Here is a 24778-nt window from a genome sequence, read left to right as displayed (position 1 = left end):
TAATCATCTGTCAAAAGATTGGATAGCAGTGAAACTGAAAGTAGTGAAAAAAGTGAATTAATTGATATATTTTGCAGAAGTACCCTATTTTAATATTGTAAGTATTTAATTAATTTAATATACATATGTTCAGCTATTAAAATGCATAGAAGCAAGAAAATTAGAAGTGAGGTAAGACAGGTGGTGGCTTTGCTGTCGGAGCGCTCGCCAACAATTGAAAGTTTGCCTATGGAGCCTTCCACGTCAACTGCTGCATACAAACCTCCTTTGGGAAACTTTTCAAGTGGAGAAACTTCCTCGGAAAGCGATTCAGAAGAGATTGCGGATTATTTTCCCAACTTAAATGATGAAAGAGGTAGAGGGCGGCCCCCACTCCGTTGGAAGGACCAGGTGGAAAACGATTTAAACTCCCTTGGTGTGACTAATTGGCGCCGGTTGGCAGAGAGGAGGAGCGACTGGCGCGCCTTGTTGGACTGCCATAACCGTTTAAACGTCAATTAAGTAAGTAAGTAAGTAAATGATGAGTTAGCTAGTTGGGCAGTAGAATTCAATATTACAAATGCAGCTGCCAATAGCCTTTTAAATATATATTTCCATACAAATTTTCTACTATAAGAGCTTTATAAACTATTTTATTTATATATTCTATTCTACTGTATACTTCGTACTCTCTTTTTTCTCTAGGTTGTTGAACTCCAAACTATAGTTTGTGGCAATTCCATACGCTTCATACCAATGGTGTGGCGAAAAGGGATGAGCGATGAAACTGCCAGGCACTTCACTTGGAAGGGCACGTTCAACAAGAAAGTTATTAGAGTGATCAGTACAACGGGATACCAGAAGGGTAACTATTACATGTCCATTGCTATTTTAATTTATAATTGAAATCTTTTTTATGTCAGAGGCTTACAATCAAAAATTTGCCAACTCTTCCGATGAGGACTTTGAAAGGACTAATATGCCCTTCTTTCATAAAGCCAACAATCGCCTGGTGAAAAAAATGCAATACAGCAAGAAAGAGAATTCTACTGAAGTTAAATAAAAATAAGATATTAATTTATTGCATTAGTTTAATGATTCTAAAATAATCATTAAAAATTTGAACTAATTGTAATTCATTAATTAGATTCTTACAAAATTTTAAAAATTCTTTGCACCAAAGCTGAGATATTTGTGTTCGTGCTCAAAGCACCGATAAACATAAAAAAATGTAAAAAAGTGGGGGCAACTGGGGAAATTCTGAGATAATTGAGGTTATGTATGCGAAAAACGGATTTTCCCCCACTTTTGAGATCTTGTATTTGTGCTGATTTCTTTCTCCAATCATATCATTTAATACTACTCTTACCCTTCAATTCAAGATATTACGATCTTAATTACGAACTCTTTTCGTAAAAAAAAAATTATGAATTACAAGTACTTAAGATTTTTAAATACTTTTAATTTATTTTTAAATATGTAAAATGAATTACTATTTATTTTATGTTTATTCTATTAAACTGAAACCAAATTTATATACAGCGCTGTTATTTTTATTCAATTGGGATGGGAAATTTAATTCTAGAAGAGTTTTCTCTCCACTTGGGATAATATACGTATAAAAAATTTACGGTTTTGTTTGAGAATGGGTTGGTTCTACAATGGGGATACAATATAGGGGCCAAAATAGGGGCATTTTGTATCTAGTGGTTATCGGCTTCAAAAAGTTAGTTTGCTCAAAATTTATTCACATCGTTATCTGCTAGTTTATGCTTGAGTTAATATTAACTCAACAAAAATATCGGTGCCAGATGAATAAATAACACTGTACAACGCTCGGGTGATTAATGCACCAAATTAACTTTTTTTAAGGGAATGATCCATAACCAAACCAGTCATTTCCCAATTTTTCGATATCGGCTTTCGAAGTTCGAATATGGACTCATACTTACATATTTTATCGATTTATTGTGTTTGAAAAGTAGAAAAAGTGAAAATGGAGACGTGATCTGCCTTATTTTCTTCTTTTATCTATATTCATTTTTTTAAGCTTACACGGTTAGAATGGGGCCACAATAGAGCCGGGAGGTTGGCGCAAGGATGCGGAAATGGTGTAAAACACTATGCATGTGTATACCGATGGTTCCAAATTAAAGGAAGGAGTCGGGTCTGATGTTTACTTTGTCGATTCCGCAATACGTAGATCCTACCGACTGCCAGATCACTGCAGTGTCTTTCAGGCCGAAATTGTAGCGGTGAAGAAAGCAGCAGAAATTCTGGAAGAAGCGTACATAAGCTGCAGTCGTGCCATTATATATACTAATGGTCAGGAGGCGATTAAGGCACCCCAGCGGGTAACTGGGTAAGAATATACCCGCGGTAGGTATGCCTGTTGTAAGAGGCGACTAAAATACCAGATTCAAGGGGTGTGTAGCGCAACCCTTCAGGTTGCCAGCGCAATATATAGCTTCTCCAAACCCAATTGTCAACCTCACCTATCCGCGGCGAATCCTGTTTCACTAACAGACGAGGCTCTGGGGACCCCAAGCTCCTCATGGAACTTGGTGGTGGGGAGGGAGGGGATGACCTGAAGGTTTAATGTGGCCACATAAATCGTTCCCGAGATGGTCGGTCTAGCACCTTAATGGTGCTGTGGTACCGGAGCGTACCGGATCTGTATCCGGCAAAGGACCTTCACATCGATAACACTCTCCAAAGCCTTCGGGCAGCAACCTTATCGCTACAACAACAACAACAGGCGATTAAGGCAATAATCTCACACACTACTTCATCAAGAGATGTGCTGGATTGTAAAGAATCATTACAGAAACTTCGCTCCGGCCGTACCATACATTTGTATATATTGGGTTTGCGGCTATAAAGGGATAGAAGGTAACGAAAAGGCGATGAGTTGGCAAAGGGCGGACAGTACTCGATGAGTGGAAGATAGTTGTCCCAATGCGTTTGGGAGACAGAAAAAGGAGATAGGAGTTGCACATGATCCATCAAGTTGGAAAGGCGTGGATAAAAGCGCGGTGCTGCAAAATGTCTGAGGTCTTGTGCAAATCCTACGATATAAGACTTACAAAGTGGCTCATATCTCTGAAGAGAGAAGAGATAAAGCATACGATGTGCATTAGGCCTCGGCAGTAAGAGCAGATGTAGGAAGTGCGAGCTGCAGAATGAAACGGTTGAGCACGTTCTGTGTTCGTGTCCTGCGCTTGCCAGGTCAAGGCTCTAGTCATCTATTAAGCTAAGTCCTAGAAAACTTTAAGTTATTTTATAGCATAAGTCCTGGTACCTAGTTGGGGTTTTTAATATTTAGTGGACAAAAAAATGCTGGTAACACTATGGACACATTCAGTCTATGTGAGGTTTTTGTTGATCGGCCAGTTCAACCCGAACTGTGCGTTTAGAAATTAGAGTCTAAAATATAAGTGTAAGCAATTTTTCGAGATTTGTATACTCAGTTGAGCAGAGCTCACAGATAGATATAGACTTCCATATATCAAAATCATCAGGATCGAAAAAAAATTTGATTGAGCCATGTCCGTCCGTCCCTTAACACGATAACTTGAGTAAATTTTGAGGTATCTTGATGAAATTTGGTATGTAGGTTCCTGAGCACTCATCTCAGATCGCTATTTAAAATGAACGATATCGGACTATAACCACGCCCACTTTTTCGATATCGAAAATTTCGAAAAACCGAAAAAGTGCAATAATTCATTACCAAAGACAGATAAAGCGATGAAACTTGGTAGGTGAGTTGAACTTATGATGCAGAATAGAAAATTAGTAAAATTTTGGACAACGGGCGTGGCACGGCCCACTTTTAAAAGAAGGTAATTTAAAACTTTTGCAAGCTGTAATTTGGCAGTCGTTGAAGATATCGTGATACAATTTGGCAGGTACTATATGTACGCTTAATAAAAATTAGCAAAATCGAAGAAGGACCACGCCCACTTAAAAAAAAAAATTTTTTTTAAAGTAACATTTTAACAAAAAATTTAATATCTTTACAGCATATAAGTAAATTATGTCAACATTCCACTCCAGTAATGATATGGTGCAACAAAATACAAAAATAAAAGAAAATTCCAAAATGGGCGTGGCTCCGCCCTTTTCATTTAATTTGTCTAGGATACTTTTAATGCCATAAGTCGAACAAAAATTTACCAATCCTTTTGAAATTTGGTAGGGGCATAGATTTTATGACGTTAACCCTTTAGGGCGCCAGGTTTCAAATTTTATTAAATTTATATTTACTAACTAGTAAATACGCTGTTATTAATAAAATCAACAATAAAAATAAATTTTTTTTAAATTTTTTATTAATTTTTCGCAAAAAACTGTTTGTTGCAGAAATGCAACATGGCATCAATAGTGCTACATGAATAAAATCCAACTCAAGATGTGTGGAAATTTTTAAAACAGTTATTTTGTTTATTATAACACAAACTTACTCCGCATTTTTCACAGCTTGTTTGTGTAAAACCTTTGCAGCCAGGAAATTTGCACCTCATTCGCTTATCCATCAAAACCTGCCAGTGTCCGTATTGGTCCAACCTCACATCTTTCGGGGGAACGTGTTGAGCCGGGCCTTTCTTCTTTTTATTTTCAATAAGACATTCAACATCACTTTTACGTTTCAAACGGTTAACTGTCTGATATTTGGATAGCGTCTCTGCTATAGTTACTCTGAATTCCGCAGAGTTTAGGACTTTACTGGTACTAGCTTTTTCAGCAATAATTCTCCTGTATAAAAACCAAGAATTACAAATTGCAACGTCCAGGAAGTGGTAAAAAACTCGTATATACCAATGTTTACTACGTAGTTTAATTTTGTAGTGACCCATAACAGAGTCTAAAAGGTCAACACCTCCCATATGCCGATTATATTCTGCTACGACAAAAGGACGTTCAATAGACACATATTGTTTTGCTGACTTATCCCACCTTCGTACTACAGATGCTGGGTGCTCTCCAGCAAAATTTGATGCCAGAGTAACAATTTTATTATCTCTCCAAGCTACGACAGCTACGTCAACTCCATTGCAGTTTCCCACGTATTCTATTGACGTTCCGCGGGGTTCTTTTTTTAAAACTTTATCCTCAGGCAGCTTGCAGTTGGGAATACGGTTTTTTCTTATTGTTCCTAGAGCCAAAACTCCTCGCTTCGACAAATATTCAATAAGTGGGATAGAGGTGTAATAATTATCGAAAAATAACCTGTAGTTCTCATTGATGGGTACATCGCGGACAAGGCGTACAACTACATTGGATTATGCTCCTAAATCAGGCTCGCCGGATGCAGATATGTTTTCCTTTCCACTATACATTTCGAATTTATATCCATACCCAGATACACCACATATAACAAACAGTTTAAATCCCCATTTATGGGGCTTATCGGGTAAATACTGTTTCAAAGCATTGCGCGCTTTTGTTGAACAAATTTGTTCATCTATAGACAAATGCTCTTCAAATGGAACCTTTTTGAAATTATTATTTAGTGCATCTATCAATGACCGGATTTTGTACAATCGATCAGAACCCATTTGTTCATATGGGACCATTTTACTATTGTCGTTGAAGTGTAATAACTGTCGAAGTAATTCAAATCGTTTTGATGTCATTGTCTCTCTTATCGGTTCGAAGCTAATATTTTCAGACCAATACATTTTTACATTTGGCATACTTACAATCGACATATAATATACGATGCCAATAAATTGACGTATTTCTTGAGCAGTTACATTTACCGGCTTACTATAATCTCTCTGCACGGAGTATAAATTAGTCTGATCCTTGATTAGATTGATAATATCATCAGTAAAGAGACAGGAAAAAACCTCAAATGGAGTATCCAAGCAAAGTATCTCCGGCGGTAGCTTATCGGATCCACGAAAACATAGTTGATCGGCATTTAAGTTCAGGTTTTTGGATTTCCATGTAATATTGCTCCTAGGTATTCGATTAGAGGTCCCCTGAGGTGCTTCGGGTATATCGCTTAGCACAGCGGAGGCCGAATTTAAATGTGTTGCAGCAGAAATGGTTTCAGCGGATTTTGATAGAGTGGTAGTATCCGGAACATCATTTTCCAAATCAAGTGGTAAGTTTAGTTCCTCCTCAGAAGTGTCATGATATTTAGGTTCGATATTATACGTCGGATCAGTAATATCGTCATCATCAGAAAAATCAAGGCCATCCTCCCTGTCTGCCCATTCATCTAATATCTTTTCCAGTTCCTTGGTAGTCAAATTATGCTGACCACGTTTCATTTTGATCCGCAACAAAAACCTTTGAATTTGAATATAGCACTAAAAATGTCAACCACAAAGCGCGGTGTTGCATATATGCAACAAAGAAAAATAAGTAGATAAATATATAAAAACACGACTTTGCTAAGAAAATGTTACTGATTGTCAAAATATATTCTCTTACCTTTTCCTGAAACTAATTTTAATTGAAAAATATTATTTTTTTCACAAATAAATCACTTATCGTAAATGTATTATAGGAGCTCGAAACTGATTTGTACACGCGCGTCACTTAAATGCAAGAAAAATGAAAACAATTCCATGTGGTCAACCATTCTGTCATTTTACCGTTAGAATGCTTTGTTGCTAAACTACAACACATAGCAAATGTGATCTACCGTCGTGTCATATATTTTGATTTGGATTTAAATGGTATGTTGCAGAAATGCAACAAGGCGCCGTAAAGGGTTAACTGTTTTCTGTGAAAATGGGTGAAATCGGTTGAAGCCACGCCCAGTTTTTATACACAGTCGTCCGTGTGTCCTTCCGCATGGCCCTTAACACGATAACTTGAGCAAAAATCGACATATCTTTACTGAACGTAGTGTATCATTATACGGCATACCCACTGTAATGTAGCATTATGCTTCATACCCACTGTAACACACTTGCAATAATACGCATCATGAACTCCAAATATATTTTAGTAATAATCATATTACAATATTTTCCAACATAAATTATTGAACTAACCCAGACGGTTAACTAACTTCAATGGAATGCCGAATATGAAACCCTTATCCGTACACAGCCCATAAATTCCTTAGTACATACAAACCATTATGGGAACCAACTAAAAAGTACTCGCATCGATATGCCAACAGGCGTACAAACTTACAAACTTACGTGTATGCATAGCCTTAACCAAAGTACTCACATTGATCTGCTGACGTTGCTAAATAACATATACAAAACTACATGTATAGAGTCAAGCATACTAAACTACATGTATACAAAGACTGTATACAAACATACATCTACTCATACCCCATTTTCAATGTACATATTTTTAGTTATTAGTATTAAGATATTTATGAATGTATAGGTTAAGTAAATTACTATATAAGACAAAGAATTTATTGAATAAACAGAGATTTAATGTCTGCACATCGAAGTCGCAACTTCTTTTAATTTCCAAACTTTTCATGGCGATCCTGCCAGTCTAGGTCAATAACTAGCACAACTGCTAAAAGATCTAGCTGGCCAGAAGAGCCTGTTTGTTTTCAAGTTTAAGTCGCGATAATAAATAAATAAAGCAGGATTCGCCTGTAAAATCCTGCCAGTTCTACATTTAAGGCAAAAGTTGCTGATCAAGCAATGCCAAAAGGATTTCATTAGCATAAATCCCAACAATCTGAAGCAAAATATATCGAAGAAAATCTCAAAGATCCTACCACAAAATTTGAGTCACCAAACAATTTTGAAAGCATACCAGAGCGATATTTAAGACCAAGGCTACACGTCAGGCAACCGACTTGAATTTTAAAAAACGAACAAAGGCAAAAGAAGACAATAATCTAGAACAAAAAGGCATACTTCATGGCAAACAGCAACCCGCAATTACCACGCATAAAAAAGGGTGGCATAAATATAATATCTGACTGAAGACCGGAGATCAACTATAGCAAACCAGCAGGACCAGATGAGCAGTACGATTGGCAACAAGATTGGCAACGATTTTTACGTATGTTAAGTATATAAAATTTTAGAAATAAATTGGGCGGCCTTTATGGACGCTAAACAATGAGCAAAAACGAAAGTTTTTGCTTAGGATTTTTTTGTACACTTTAAGTAGGATATGAAAGAAAATTAGTTTTTTAGAAACACAGTTGTATTAAACGTTGAACAAATTTTTTTCAAAAAAAAAATTTCAAAAAAAAAAAATATATAATTTACCCCACTAAAATTTAAAGTAAAATTTCTTTATGGAAAAGAAGTAGCAGAAAAATTAAAATTTCTTAAATTCAAAAAATTATCTTAAATTTTTATAAAGAATATGTTAATGTAAGTTGGAATATTTATAATAATCAATCAATTTCAAAAATTTCACCTAGCCTCTGGAGAAATCCTATAAAATATTTTAATAAAATTTAAAAATTTAAATTACTCAGTCCACTACTATTAAAATGCAAAGAAATTCCTCAGACTTTCCTCTCTATTGGTGGGACGAAAATACCCGACATACTAGGGACCTACCCAAAGAGTTAGAGAGTTTAAAGAAATTTTGGAAGACAATAGGTATGGAAAGAGAACCCACAATTGAGGACATTATAAACTACCTCGGTGGAAGAAATAATGCGTATGATGAGGAAAGTGTTCCCCAACAATTCCAAATGTTAGGTAGCACCTGAAAGAAAAAAAAAAAAATATATATATATATATATACTAAAAGTTAGTTTAATACAAATGGATAAGAATATTTCCAAATATATTTTTCTGGAATATTAAAATTTTTATATATAAAATATTTTTAATCAACAATATCGACAAAATAAAAAACAAGAAAAAAAAAAATTTATAAAACAAAATATCTAACTTCTTATTAACATTAGAAAACTTTCAAGATATCTTGGTGGACAAAAATAGCCCAAGGCATAATGATAGCGATAGCTGGCTATGAATTCGGTAAAGAAACCTCCGAAGAGGAAATAGTTAACAACAAATTGATAAAATATGAGCCACAAGCCCAAGTAGACACAAAACCTACAGACATTTGGTTAGGTGCATTAATATGCACAATAGTGCTATTAATCATAGCGATAGCCGCTATATTTAAAACCTATATGAAATTTGAATATAGGCAAATTAATAACGTGCAACAGCGCCCCTAATATCTTTTTTTCTCTCTCTTCTACACAAATTTCCAAACCCAAAGCTGAGGAAGAGCGATAAACAATTCAATTATTAACCCTCAAAATGTAGCAAATGACCTTAAAGGCAGCTTCATTAGACCTGCCCAAATTTAATGACAAATCAATAATTTGCAAACTTCAAAATAGTCGTTTCCACGGAAGTTATCAAAATAACATCTTTGAAGGCTGTCAAAGGAAAAGACTAATAAACCAGCCCTAGTAAAATTTCAGTTAGTGGACATATGCAAAAAAAAACCATAAATTTTACAACAAGCCAATATTAACAACAAAAATGAAGAAAAGTCACAAAGAGAATCTATATATATATATGTTAAAGCGCTATATAAATTTGCAATAAGACATGTCGCGCTCCTAAAATGGTAGCGTATGAAATACAAGAAACCTGGTTGTAGATGATAAAAATTGACTTAGGACAATTACTTATCAGGCTGTACACACGTTGTACAAATGCCGCCAATCCAGGACTTGAAATTTTTAAGAAAAACACGGTTGTCCTGAGGGACAAATTGGTGAAAAATAATTGAATATTTACTCGAGTAGGCAAATTTAAAATAATAAAAGTAGGTACCCAAATTCTCTAAGATCAAACAATTGCACAAACCCAAAAAAAAAAAAATTGTGAAAGTGACAAATCCCGGTATAAAAATAAAAATAAATTCTTTATAAAAGTCATGACGATTCTGTCTTGGTGGCCGCCGTAGAAATCTCATGACAAATAAGATCAAAGAAATTGTTGGAAAATATGAAATTATCGAAAATATAAAAAGAACATTCAAAGATACGAAATTTTTTTTTCATCCACTGTACATTCTTTCCATTAACCAGCTAAACTACTACAACAAATAAAAATTACCTCGCCCTTCCACCAACTACTGCTACTAAATTTCCCGAATAATTAGCTATACAATTTTTATTGATTCTAAGTTTAATGTAACCCTAATAAAATAATATAACAATGAAAAGGTGTTAAGAAATATATATAAGTATGAGGTGTTTCAGCTATAAAAGCTCGCTTTTATAGAAACCATAATTTTAGGAAAAATATTTTTTCTTTAACTCCGATAAAATAGAATAGGAAATAGTAATAGGAAATATCTTCTACGCTAAATAGAATTGAATAGTAGTAAGAAATATTCTTACTTCATAGATTAGAAAATATTAATAGGAAAATATTTCGATAGAATATAGTTTTCATGATAGAATAAAAATGGTAAAAATAGTTTAGAAACTAGTGATAGAAGCAATAAAAAAGGAATTAGTAGTACATCTAAGGTATCTCTTGAAAATAACCTAAGAATAAATATTCCAATCCACTCAGTAATAATTATACCTAAGCAATTGAAAACAAGTTACTCAATTGTTTAATAATAATTTATATCTAAACAATTGAAAACAATTTTTTTTTTTTCTGCTTCATATTTCCATACAAATATTAAAAATAAATTCTAAAAACAAGCGGATTTTAGATGGGTCTACACATTTAAAATCCGGCAATAAAATAATAAAATAAATAAAATAAACAAGATAAATAAAATAAGTAAAATTCGAAAAAAAAAAAATATAAATTTTTTCTATATCTAAAAATTTAAAATCTTGAAAAAGAACGTATACAAAAACAAAAGAAAAATATAAATATAATGTAAACATTTCTGAAAAAAAGGGGATATGCATTAAAATATAAACAATAAAAACATCAAAGTCAGCAGATCAAAAGCAAAGCAAACAACCTCTTTCACTACAATATCAAATAACAATAAAATATCAAAATCATTGAAAATATGACAAAGAGTCTTATACAATTGTTCACAAAACAATTATATAACACTCTTTTTTCTAAGGCGGATGGTGTAGCATTATACGGCATACCCACTGTGATGTAGCATTATGCTTCATACCCACTGTAACACACTTGCAATAATACGCATCATGAACTCCAAATATATTTTAGTAATAATCATATTACAATATTTTCCAACATAAATTATTGAACTAACCCAGACGGTTAACTAACTTAAATGGAATGCCGAATATGAAACCCTTATCCGTTCACAGCCAATAAATTGCTTAGTACATACAAACCATTATGGGAACCAACTAAAAAGTACTCGCATCGATATGCCAACAGGCGTACAAACTTACAAACTTATGTGTATGCATAGCCTTAACAAAAGTACTCACATTGATCTGCTGACGTTGCTAAATAACATATACAAAACTACATGTATAGAGTCAAGCATACTAAACTACATATATACAAAGACTGTATACAAATATACATGTACTCATACCTCATTTTCAATGTACATATTTTTAGTTATTAGTATTAAGATATTTATGAATGTATAGGTTAAGTAAATTACTATATAAGACAAAGAATTTATTGAATAAACAGAGATTTAATGTTTGCACATCGAAGTCGCAACTTCTTTTAATTTCCAAACTTTTCAGTAGTTCGCGTACTTATCTGAACTCACTTTATTTTGGTATAAAAAATGAACGAAATCCGACTATGACCACGTCCACTTTTTCGATATCGAAAATTACGAAAAATGAAAAAAATGTCATAATTCTATACCAGATACGAAAAAAGGGATGAAACATGGTAATTGGATTGGTTTATTGACGGGAAATATAACTTTAGAAAAAACTTTGTAAAATGGTTGTGACACCTACCATATTAAGTAGAAGAAAATGAAAAAGTTCTGCAGGGCGAAATAAAAAACCTTTGAAATCTTGGCAGGTATTACATATATAAATAAATTAGCGGTATCCAACAGATGATGTTCTGGGTCACCTTGGTCCACATTTTGGTCGATATCTGGAAAACGCCTTCACATATACAACTACCACCACTCCCTTTTAAAACTCTAATTAGTACCTTTAATTTGATACCAATATGGTACAAACACATTCTAGAGTCACCCCTGGTCAACCTTTATGGCGATATCTCGAAAAGGCGTCCACCTATAGCACTAAGCCACACGCCCTTTTAAAATACTCATTAACACCTTTCATTTGATACCCATATCGTACAAACGCGTTCTAGAGTCACCCCTGGTCAACCTTTATGGCGATATCTCGAAAAGGCGACCACCTATACAACAACCACCACTCCCTTTTAAAACCCTCATTAATACCTGTAATTTGATACCCATATCGTACAAACACATTCTAGAGTCACCCCTGGTCCACCTTTATGGCGATATCTCGAAAAGGCGATCACCTATAGAACGAAGACCCCCTCTCTTTAAAAATACTCATTAACACCTTTCATTTGATACCCATATCGTACAAACAAAGTCTAGAGTCACCCCTGGTCCACCTTTATTACGATACCTCGAAAAGGCGTCCACCTATAGAACTAAGGCCCACTCCATTTTAAAATACTCATTAACATCTTTCGTTTGATACCCATATTGTACAAACGTATTCTTAAGTCATCCCGGGTCCACCTATATGGCGATATTTCGAAACGGCGTCCACCTATATTACTAAGGCCCACTTCCTTTTAAAATACTCATTAACACCTTTCGTTTGATACCCATATCGTACAAACGCGTTCTAGAGTCACCCCTGGTCAACCTTTATGGCGATATCTCGAAAAGGCGACCACCTATACAACAACCACCACTCCCTTTTAAAACCCTCATTAATACCTGTAATTTGATACCCATATCGTACAAACACATTCTAGAGTCACCCCTGGTCCACCTTTATGGCGATATCTCGAAAAGGCGATCACCTATAGAACGAAGACCCCCTCTCTTTAAAAATACTCATTAACACCTTTCATTTGATACCCATATCGTACAAACAAAGTCTAGAGTCACCCCTGGTCCACCTTTATTACGATACCTCGAAAAGGCGTCCACCTATAAAACTAAGGCCCACTCCATTTTAAAATACTCATTAACATCTTTCGTTTGATACCCATATTGTACAAACGTATTCTTAAGTCATCCCGGGTCCACCTATATGGCGATATTTCGAAACGGCGTCCACCTATATTACTAAGGCCCACTTCCTTTTAAAATACTCATTAACACCTTTCGTTTGATACCCATATTATACAAACAAATTCTAGGGTCCCCCCTGGTCCACCTTTATGGAGATATCTCGAAACGGCGTCCACCTATGGAACTAAGGATTACTCCCTTTTAAAATACTCATTAGCACCTTTCATTTGATACACATGTCATACAAACTCATTTCAGGGTTTCCCTCGGTTCATTTTCCTACATGGTTATTTTCCCTTATGTTGTCACCATAGCTCTCAACTGACTATGTAATGTTCGGTTACACCCGAACTTAACCTTCCTTACTTGTTTAACCTTAATTCCAAACTTCAAAATTTACTATACTATTTATCGGGTTTAAATTTTAAACTTTAAAACCGAACCTAAAAAGTTTATAAGCCTTTATATAGAAACTTGTTTACCTTTCTGGCTTACTGACAAAAACCAAGAGTTTAAACTTATTGTTGAAAATCCAAAAATGAATAAAATGAGAACACAAAAATGTTCTCAGTGATATCCCCAAAAAAGCGGCCGACCTCTATGCCGGGAATTTCCCGGCAAATTCCTTTCTTAAAGTTAAGTACCCTGAATTCGCAGAAGAGGAAAGCAATATCTGGCATTTCAACGCGCTGGGATCGAATCGGCTATCTGAACTTACTTGTTTGCCTTTGGCAAAACTTAAAACGAAGTAGAAGTACGAAGCTCAAATAACACTACAACTAATAGAATCAGATACAACTATTACATCTTGAAGCAGTAAGAGTAGAATTATTTTATAACATTCTAGGTCCTGTTTTCTTTTTTGTTGATATTTTTAACACAATAAATAAAAAACAAACATATTATAATGGCCCAATTTTCGAACTTCGAAAGTCAATATATGTATAATTTAGTGGAGGCTTACTTAGAAAAAAAGAGAAATTACTTGTTTTCTTGTGGCTAAAAAGATTTTGGTTTGGTCCAGAAAAGGTAATTTTGTAGAATAGTGTAGTCTAAGGGAGCATACTTTTTTTAAATCATATTTATCTACTTTATCTATATAAGGTAGACACGTATAACTTTAAAATTCAGTTTCTTTCTTAAACATCAGGAAGTATGTGCTAAGTATTCGCCATTATATCACTCTCTTTCGTGGTAGTCACATCGACTAGCGCTAAACCCTCCATCGACATGCGTATACTTAAAGGGAATGACGCCACAATAGACAGTTTCCATTTATAGTATCCATAATAAGGGAAGCTGTACATATTTGTGGTGGATCGATTTTAAGTAATCGATATGTACTCTCCGCCGCACATTGTGTTGGCCACTTTGATGGCAATGGCAACTTTATATTGTAATGTTTTCATCGATTTACACAGCTTCACAGCATCACAGCTACACTTTCATCTTTACAGGGAAGACGTCAAAGAATATTGCACTTTTGTGCCGACAGGTACCACCGTAGTATCCAATGTGATAGCTTTTATAGTGTCTGAATAAACTAGCGGTGTGAATTTATAAATCATGCGCTTCATTAATATAATTCTCATGAACAACGAGTTCAGCAATTTTAGCGATTACTCCACCATACAGGCGATTATTGGAACCCGCACGAATAGAATATTCTTTGACGTCTTCCCTGTAAAGATGAAAGTGTAAGTACTGTACTCGCTGTGTAAATCGATAAAATCAAATCAAGGTAAATTTTCCAGTGCTATCCCTGCAGCTAACACAATGTGCGGCTGAGGGTACATATCGATTACCTAAAATCGATCCACCACAAAGGTGTAGATCTTCCTGTATTACGGATACTATACATGGAAACTGTCCTATTGCGGCGTCATTCCCTTTAAGTATACGCATGTTGATGGAGGGTTTAGGGCTAGTAGATGTGACTACCACGAAATAGAGCGTTATAATGGCGAATACTTAGCACATACTTCCTGATGTTTAAGAAAGAAACTGAATTTTAAATTTATACGTGTCTACCTTATATAGATAAAGTAGATAAATATGATTTAAAAAAAGTATGCTCTCTTAAACTACACTATACGACAAAATCAATTTTTCTGGACCAAACCGATTTCTTTTTTGCCATAAGAAAACAATTAATTTCTCTGTTTTTCGAAGTAAGCTTTCACAATATATGTACTGACTTTCGAATTTCCTAAATTGGGCCATTCTAATGTGTTTGTGTTTTATTTATTGTGTTAAAAATATCAACAAAAAAAAAAAAAAAACAATTTTATATTCAAGATTAGGTAAGACCGAATAAGTTCGTAGTGTTACTAGAATGTTGTTAAACGACCAAACCGAATAACGCTATCAAAAACCAGGTCCTGGAATATTATAAAATAACTCTACTATTACTACTTTCTAGATGTGACGATTGTATCTGCTCCTTTAGTTGTATGTAGGGTTATTTGAACTTCGTACTTCTACTTCATTATAAGTTTTGCCAAAGGAAAAAAAACAAAGTCAGGTAGCGGATTCGATCCCAGCGCGTTGAAATGCCAGATGCCTCTTCTGCGAGTTCAGGGTATTTAACTTTAAGAACGTAGTTCGCCAGAAAACTCCTGACATAGAGGTCGCACGCTTTTTTGTGGATATCACTGAGGCCCTTTTTGTGTTCTTACGACTGAGTTTCCAGGTGCTGCATTTCCTCATAATACTTGCGAAGATGACTTCTTAAGTCCGTTGGTATGCCAAGATTTTTGGGTATTCAACAGAAACTATTTGTTCAGCATTTCATTTTCTTCCTAATGGGAGTACTCTCGACCCAATGTGTAGATGGTGTTCTGGGGACAATAGAAGACAGCCCATAGCGTTTTTGTGAGCGGTGTTTTAATTGGCCTGTATTTTCTTCTAGCAAGTAAATATTAAGCTCGGCGACCATAGCGGGGTAATCCCATTTAGCAAAGCATATCATAACATCTTGTATGTGTAACACAATGTTTCGAAATAATCTCTGACTTGCAGCACTTTTCATAAATGAAATTTTTTATTTTTAGATTTTCACCAATAAATTAAAACTATTGCGGTTTGTTAGTAAACCAGAAATGTAAACACGTTTTTGTTTTAATTGCTTAAACTTTTTGGGTTCGTTTTAAAACAATTTCGAGATCATTGGCCTCGGAATCGGCACTATTAAGTGTAAAATTTAAACCCGATAAGATTAGAAAACAGTATAGTAAATTGAAGAGTTTTGAATTAAGATCAAAAATCTTGAAAAATTGCTTAAACCGATGAATGGCTTAAAATTTAGACTCTAATTTCTAACCGTACAAGTATCGTTGAACTTTCAGTTAGTATGCACATCGTAGACTTTATCTCTTCTCTCTTCAGATATATGAGCCACTTTGTAAGTCTTATATCGTAGGATTTGCACAAGATCGCAGAAATTTTGCAGCACCGCTCTTTTGTCCACGCCTTTCCAACTTGATGGATCATGTGCAATTCCTGTCTCCTTTTGCGGTCTCCCAAACGCATTGGGACAACTATCGTCGACTCATCGAGTACTGCGCGCTCCTTTGCTAGCTCATCGGCCTTTTCATTACCTGCTATCCCTTTATGGCCTCAAACCCAATATAGATGTATGGTCCGGCCGGAGCGAACTCTCTGTAATGCTTCTTTGCATTCCAGCACACTTCTTGATAAGGTACTGTGTGAGATGCCTTAATCGCCGCCTGAATATCAGTATATATAATGGCGAGACTCCAGCTTAAGTACGCTTTCTCCAGAATTTCTGCTGATTTCTTCACCGCCACAATTTTCGCCTGAAAGACACTGCAGTGATCTGGCTGCCGGTAGGATCTGCTTATTGCGGGATCGACACAGTAACCAACAAACCCGACGCATTCCGTTAATTTGGAACCATCGGTATACACATGAATATGTGTTACACCGCAGCCTTGCACCGGCCTTTCGGCTCTGTTCTTGATGCTTATGGAGCATTCCCTTAAAAAAAATGTATTTGATGCATTAACCAGCCGAGTGTTGTACAGTGTTATTTATTCACCTGGTACCGATATTTTTGTTGAATTTGTTAAATTAGTTAATATTAAGCATACACCAGCAAACAGTCATGTGAATAAATTTTGAGCAAAATAAACAAAAGCGGGATATTTCCTATTCGCAAAATCAAGATTGAGAGGGATCACCCTTGTATAAATCCTAGAGTGATATCTTATTTTATACAAAGCAGTAATTGTACACAGGGTATTATAACTTTGATTGGATAACGGTCGGTTATACAAGTATAAAGGAATCGAGATATAGACTTACATATATTAAAATCATCAGTATCGAAAAAAAATTTGATTGAGCCATGTGCGTCCGTCTGTCCGTTAACACGATAACTTGAGTAAATATTGGAATGTCTTCACCAAATTTGGTACACAAGCTTATCTGGATACAGAATAGATTGGTATTGAAAATGAGTGAAATCGGATGATAACCACGCCCACTTTTTATATATATAACATTTTGGAAAACACAAAAAACCTGATTATTTAGTAAATAATACACCTAGAATGTTGAAATTAGACGTGTGGACTAATATTGAGACTCTTGATAAAACTTAAAAAAAAAAATTTTTAAATGGGCGTGGCACCGCCCACTTTTGATAAAATCAATTTTACAAATATTATTAATCATAAAGCAAAAATCGTTAAACCTATCGTAACCAAATTCGGCAGAGAGTTTGTCTTTACTATAAGGAATGCTTTTAAGTAAAATTAACGAAATGGGTTAACGACCACACCCACTTTTATATAAACGATTTTTAAAAGGGTCGTGGACGAATAAAAAAAGCTATATCTTTGATTAAAAGAGCTTTATATCAATGGTATTTCATTTCCCAAGTGGATTTATAACAATGGATAGGAAAAAATTAAATTAAAAAAAAATAGGCGTGGCACCGCCCCTTTTATGACTAAGCAACTTTCCATGTTTCGGGAGCCATAACTCGAAGAAAAATTAGTTCAGAATAGAACCATATGTATATGTATTATTGCGCAGCCTTGTTACACTATTAAGCACACAAGACAAACAACAACAGCATTTCAAGTGTACAGCTGGGTATGTAATGTTCGGTTTCACCCGAACTTAGACTTCCTTACTTGTTAATCTTAATCTTGCACTAAAGCTAAAGTTATGGCTACTTTATTGTCAACCACATATTCGAAAAGTTAGTGACTAAGCCAGACGATAAAGCGATTGACCTCGGAATCGGTAGTAAGAAGCAGAAAAATTGCTCCACGCCGTTATTTTGACATTGTGAAAGTGCCATTAGAAGCTACAATAAGTGGCGTTCTGACCGTCCGTTAACACGATAACTTGAGCAAAAGTACAGCACCTTTGCGAAATTTAGTACCCTGGCTTACCTAGACTTAGAGTACATTGGCATTGAAATCGAATCGATATCGAACATTTCCAAAATTAATAAAAATGCGATATTTTAATACGAAAGACTTATAAAGTGATGAAACTTGGTCGGGGGGTTGACCTAATGAAGAAAAATTTAAACTTGAAAAATTTTGGCGTAGCCCGCCCCTTTTTTAGGTAATCTCTATAATACTATTAACGCCAAAAATCGAACAAAAATCGGCCTATCCTAACGAATTGTGGGATAAGGATTGTTTTTGTAACAAAAACTGTTTCTTGTAAAAAAAATTTAAATTTGAAAAATTTTGGCGTGGCCCGCCCCTTTTTTAGGTAATCTCTATAATACTATTAACGCCACAAATCGAACAAAAATCGGCCTATCCTAACGAATTGTGGGATAAGGATTGTTTTTGTAACAAAAACTGTTTCTTGTAAAAATTTGCAAAATCGGTTGGAAGCCACGATCGGCTTTCTTTTACACAGCCGTTTGTCTGTCCTTCCGTCCGCAAACATAAAGAGCAAACATTGTCCTACTGGAAGGGAGTATCTTGAATTGCCGAGCGGACAGATAATTTTCGGTCCACCTTTTGAGATAATGAGGGAGAGGCGACCCTTACAAGTCTTGCAGTAACGTGCCATGGTTGACTGTATCCAAAGGTTTTGATAAGTCTGTAATCTGTTGGCCCGAGTAATAAAAGCAGATTATTTTGTATTTCAGTTTCAAGAAATCCGACCCATATTTTAAAATAAAATCGGGCAATTACCCTAATATACAACTAAATACCTTCGCGTGGATTATGATGATTGGATTGCATATATAGTAAATATTTTCTAGATGTCACTAGAAAAACGGCAAAGATTTCGACTTCCCTTAAAAATTTATGAGGTACCAGCCCAACGCACAAGTGTTTTAGAAAAGATGAAAGGAGAAGGAGACTGAGAAAAAGAGGGGAAAAAGGTAATTACTTTTGTATGGCATTGGCCGCAATATAGTTAGAGGTGGTGTAGGACTATATTTCAAATTTAAATATTTTTCTCATGGATAGAATTGCCAAAAAAAAGCAAAATAATTGTTTACAACTTTACGGGATTCCAGCACGTAACTCACTTCTAATTAACTACAAAAAGTAATGCGCCTTTCGCTCAGATCGCAGATCGGGCATATTTTTCACTATAATCATTTATATTATTTCTAATTTCTGTTTTTATGTAGGGTTCCTTTTTCACTCTTATTTGGAATCCAAATCTATAAATAAAGGTTTGGTTGTAACGATGGAGATTCGTGCTATTAGCGAGCTTTGGGCAATTTTGGTCGTAGTGCTTCTGTTTAGCTATATTTTATTAAAATAATTTGTTAAAAATAAACGATTGTGAGCACAAAAAGAAATCTATTTGTACTACGGCACTATTGTGAATATTTGCACTGCTTTAGCCGCAGTTGCTCCCATACACCAGATAGCAGCGCAAGCTGTAAGTTTTGATTGATTGATAGAACAGCTGATTTCTCTTGATATTTGATAAGATACTTTTATATCGGTTGCGCAAGATGCGCACGGGTCCGGCTCGTAGTTACAGATAACAGTTGGCAATAGTCTAACTTATATTTGGCGAATATGCCAGGTACTGTCCTACACCACCTCTAACTATATTGCTGCCAATGCCATACAAAAGTAGTTTTTTTTTTTTTTTTCTAAAAACATATATAAATATACATATATACACAGATAATAGTGCAGATTGGTTTGCTGGAAACCATTTTGTAGATAGCTCGTAAATAGCTTCTTTTCAGGCTTTGGTTATCACTGTACTCTTTTTATAAAAAAAAATGAGTTTGAAGCAATATTGAATAACTGGCAGACCCGGTAGACCATTGTAAATTTTACCAAGTAGCGCAACTAACAGCTGATCGGTGAAAATTCGCATATTCACACGCACAATTTCAAAAACAAACTTTAGATTATTTAACTCAATTTTTAAAGTGAGATAATCCTTACGAATTTATGTATATAGAATATATAAGGCGTTTTTGTTGTTATTAAAACAATAGTTTTATTTATATTAAAGCTTTTAACATGTTTTCTTTTAATTTTGAAAAAACTCCGAACACCATTCTTTCATTATATGACATTCGACTGCCTAGCATAGATTAGATTGATACGAATCTTTTGCTTACGCTCTCATATTTTCGCTCTCACGAGGGATTTATCTTCTAGTTGTTGCTGGCAACAATCACAGATAAATCCCTCGCGCCAGCTGAAGCGGGTGCCAGAACAAAAAATGTGCCAGCCAAAACGAAAAACGTGCCAAAAATTTTGGTAACCATTAGTTTGACCTACAACTGTAGAATAGCGTTCAAAAATTATGGGAAAAAGGATAAAAATACTTGTTTTAGTGTAAGTATTATTAGTTCGAAGGCGGAGGGTAAATATTATTTCCCATTCAAAAGTTATCACTAAAAATAAGTTTTGTAAATATGAACTCCCGATGCAACCAGTCCATTTTGATCACAGAACCTGGAACGCCAGAAATGTAGGATAAGCCCTATCCATTAAATAATGTTAACTATTATATCATAGGTCCGATTTACTGAAATTTCAAAAGAATATATGGTTTTCACTGCGAGTTAAATGCGTTACAATATTTGACTAATTAATTTAATCGAAATGTAAATTTTACTTAGATTTGTTTATATTTAATTCTAACTAGTCGTATTATTGTAAAATAACTTTAAGGAAATAAATATTTTACGACTATCATTTTATTAAATGATTGAAACTATACATTTTCAGATCAGATTCAGGAGTGGCATCATTGATAAATGTTATAAAAAATGTGCATTTTGACAGCGCTCTCTCGAAACAAAGAGTTGCAAATCCATTCATCTATGCTGCCTAGTCCACTGACTTCCACACTATTCGCAACATAATCTCTATTTAAGCTGCCAAACTATATAGTAAACAATGCGGTAGACGTTGTTCTGCCCTAACTTGTGTCTATCTACATAAGATTTTACCTCTTACTCTCCTACCCCTCTTTCCCCCCTTTTCCTTATACTTTTATTCCCTCCTCGTTCTACCTCTCTCTTTCTCAACGTCTCTTTCTTCCTCTCTCTATATACCTCTAACTCTATCTTTTTGTCAGTCTCTTTCTCCGAATTTGTGGCTCATGAGAAATACTTTAATATTTATAATGATTTATCATTTTTTCGCTTGGAAACACCGCTCGTTTTTTCCAACACCATTAAAGCTAGTTGGGATACTACTGAAATATTTTGTCTATTTCATACAGTGTTGATATCGGCCTTCAAACAGTGTTTATCTTAAACCAGCAAATATATGTGCTAACCGCAGTATACAGGGTAATGACAGTTCGTCTCCTGGACTGTTTGGTTCTTTGTTACAAAAATATTAATTCATATTTTTGTAGGCGCATTAAACGAATAATACGCGCAAATTTTACTAAAGAGTTTAGAAGGTTTTAGGGCTCAGGCAAACTCCGACCTGGTAACCCATGTCCAGATAGTTCTTAGATTATGGAGCGAACACGTCTCTGTGCTCTTAAATGGCCCGAGGAACAGGATGCCCGCAATCGATGATGATGGAATTTATGTTGTCATACACGACTATGGCGAAGTCAGAATAGCAATAAACAGATTCAGGATGATTGGAGTATAAATGTTTTTTGCCAAGTACAAGAAACTGAGCCAACCATCATGGACTCAGCCTTCTGTATCAGACATATAGGGTCCTACTAAGCGTATTGTGCAAAAAAATATAATCCACTGCGAATCGGCTGAATGGACCTTATCAATGCGTCATTAGACCTGGTAAATCTCATTTTTTCATTATGCGGAAATGTAAAAAAAAAACAACCGCGAAAAAAAAAAATTAAGACATCATTTTAAAAGCTCCTCTGACAGCGGGAAAAAATTTGCCTATATGTTGCTGTGTCTGAATTTGGTTTGCCCACAAAACTTATACTGCTGTGCATAATGACTTGAGCAATACCATAAGCTCAGCCAGAATTGGGAAGGACCTATCGTGCGGTTTCTCTAATTCACCATCACCGTCTTGTACACCCGCTCCGTAAGTTCTGCTAGAAAATATGGTTTTGATGATGAATGAGGACAAAATTAAATAAAGTCGTCTCTCGACAAACGAAGATCATACACGGCTAGTCACTTATCGTACCCGTACTTGTATATGGCACAGAAGCATGGACTATGGCAGCATCAGATAAGGCGGCTCTGGAAGTGTTCGAGAAAAAGTTGTTTATAAAATGTGCAGGCCTCTAGACGTTGGCGGTGGCGAGTAGCGAAGAAGAGCTAATGATGGGCTACACAAGCTTTATGAAGGCATCAACATAGTACAGCGAGTTAAAACACAGCGACAACACTGGCTAGGCCATGTCCTGGGAATGAAAAAATATATTCTTATCGAAACCCGCTGACGGAAGCAGAGGAAGAGGGCAAATTGAAAAAGCAGGCGTGTATGTTATCTCATTTTCATTATATACTAATATATTTTGAGTTCAGATAAGTCCGTGTACTAAATATTGTGAAGATATCACAATGTTTGCTTTTTATGTTAGCGGACGGAAAGACAGACAAACGGCTGTGTAAAAGAAAGCCGATCGTGGCTTCCAACCGATTTTGCTAATTTTTACAAGAAACAGTTTTTGTTACAAAAAGAATCCTTATACCACAATTCGTTAGGATACGCCGATAGCAGTTACCATTGTTTCCTACGCCGATGACTGCGCGATAATGGCTACAGGTCCCGTCCCACCCATCGATGACTATATATGAATTGTACCTAGAATTCAGAGCCGTAACAAAATTCTTAAATCTCTTGCCGGCAGCAATTGGGGTAAAGATAAAGAAACGCTAAGTACCACTTACAAAGCAATTGGCTGGCCGCTTGCATGCTACGCGTCTCCGATGTGGTCGCCGAGCCTTAATTTTACTCAGTGGAAAAAAATACAGGCCTGTCAAAACACCGCTCTCAGAACCGACACGGGCTGTCTTCTTATGTCCACAGAGCCCCTCCTACATAGTGAGATGAGAGTACACCCCATTAGGGAGAGAAATGAAATGCTGAACAAATAGTTTCTGTTAAATATACAGAAACCTAGGTACCCCAACAGACATCTTAACAAGAAGGTCCCCACTGATATCCACGAAAAGGCGTGAAATTGCCCGGCGAAACCCGTTCTTAAAGTTGAATACCCTCAACTCGCAAAGGAGGAGATCAATCTACCTAGGGAGACACACTAGCTCAACTTCGATCTGGATACTGTAACAGGTTTAAATCTTTATCCAGAATCAATCCCGACATACATAATGTATGTCCTGCTTGCAGTATGTCCCCACCATCGGCATCACCAACCATCGCGTATAACACCCCTTTCTCTGTGGTCCACCCCTCTTGGAACTGCAGGTTTCCTTGGACTCCCGTTAAAGGAAATTGATGACAATTTGTGCGTGGTCGTACCAATTGGAGGGGGCGAAGCACTGTTACAGCAATAACAACCAATAGAGATATTGCAGTGCAAAGGAGATAAGTTCTATTTAAAGTTCTATTTAGATAATCTCCCCCTAAAACTTTTGATGCCATAAAAATACTTGACGCGATTTACCTCCGATGAGATTATAAACCCAGTTTCCCTTCCAATTAGCGTCGTGCTACATATTTATGACGATTTTGAACGACATCTTCAAGGCAGATGAATCTTCACTGGGAAGCTTTTCATGCGAGAAGTACACTCGGAGTGCTTGCCAAACTACTGCCGAGGGGCGACCACGTTTAGAACATCTCTTTTCTAAGAGACATTTTTTTTAGACGCCATAAGTCGATCAAAAATATTTTAAATCTTTTAGTGTTCGTGACGTTTCTCTTTAAATGTATCCTTAAACAACATGTAGTATATAATGTTCTGTTTCGGCCAAACTTAAACTTAAAAAAAAAAAAGTTTCTTCACTTTTGGTATAATTACTAGCATCGATACTTTGATTCGAGTATTTTTTATGAGTACCAAAAACGGTACTTTTTCTAAGAGGTATCGATACTTTTTCTGAAAGTTCTATCACTAGTCTTACCTAATTATGTGTATAAATTTTTTTTTGTTGATATTTTTAACACAATAAATAATAAAAACCTTTTAAAATGACCCAATTTTCGAACTTCGAAGGTCAACATGTATATTTTGGAGGCTTACTTCG

The 24778-nt window shown here is 35.4% G+C and overlaps 2 protein-coding genes across 7 annotated transcripts in view; one reads left to right on the top strand and one right to left on the bottom strand.

Moving 5' to 3' along the window:
• Septin4 (septin 4) overlaps positions 1-24778 on the top strand; it is a 385838-nt gene that overhangs the window by 125486 nt on the left and 235574 nt on the right. The gene's annotated exons all lie outside the window — the stretch shown is intronic.
• The window catches only part of LOC137250411 (carboxypeptidase D), a 346211-nt gene that overhangs the window by 226327 nt on the left and 95106 nt on the right, over positions 1-24778 (bottom strand). The window lies entirely within an intron of this gene.

Source organism: Eurosta solidaginis, chromosome 4 (genome assembly GCF_040869045.1).
Source record: "Eurosta solidaginis isolate ZX-2024a chromosome 4, ASM4086904v1, whole genome shotgun sequence".
Taxonomy (NCBI): Eukaryota; Metazoa; Arthropoda; class Insecta; order Diptera; family Tephritidae; genus Eurosta; species Eurosta solidaginis.
The sequence above is the reverse complement of the archived record's forward strand: the minus strand, read 5'-3'. Positions and strand labels throughout refer to the sequence as shown.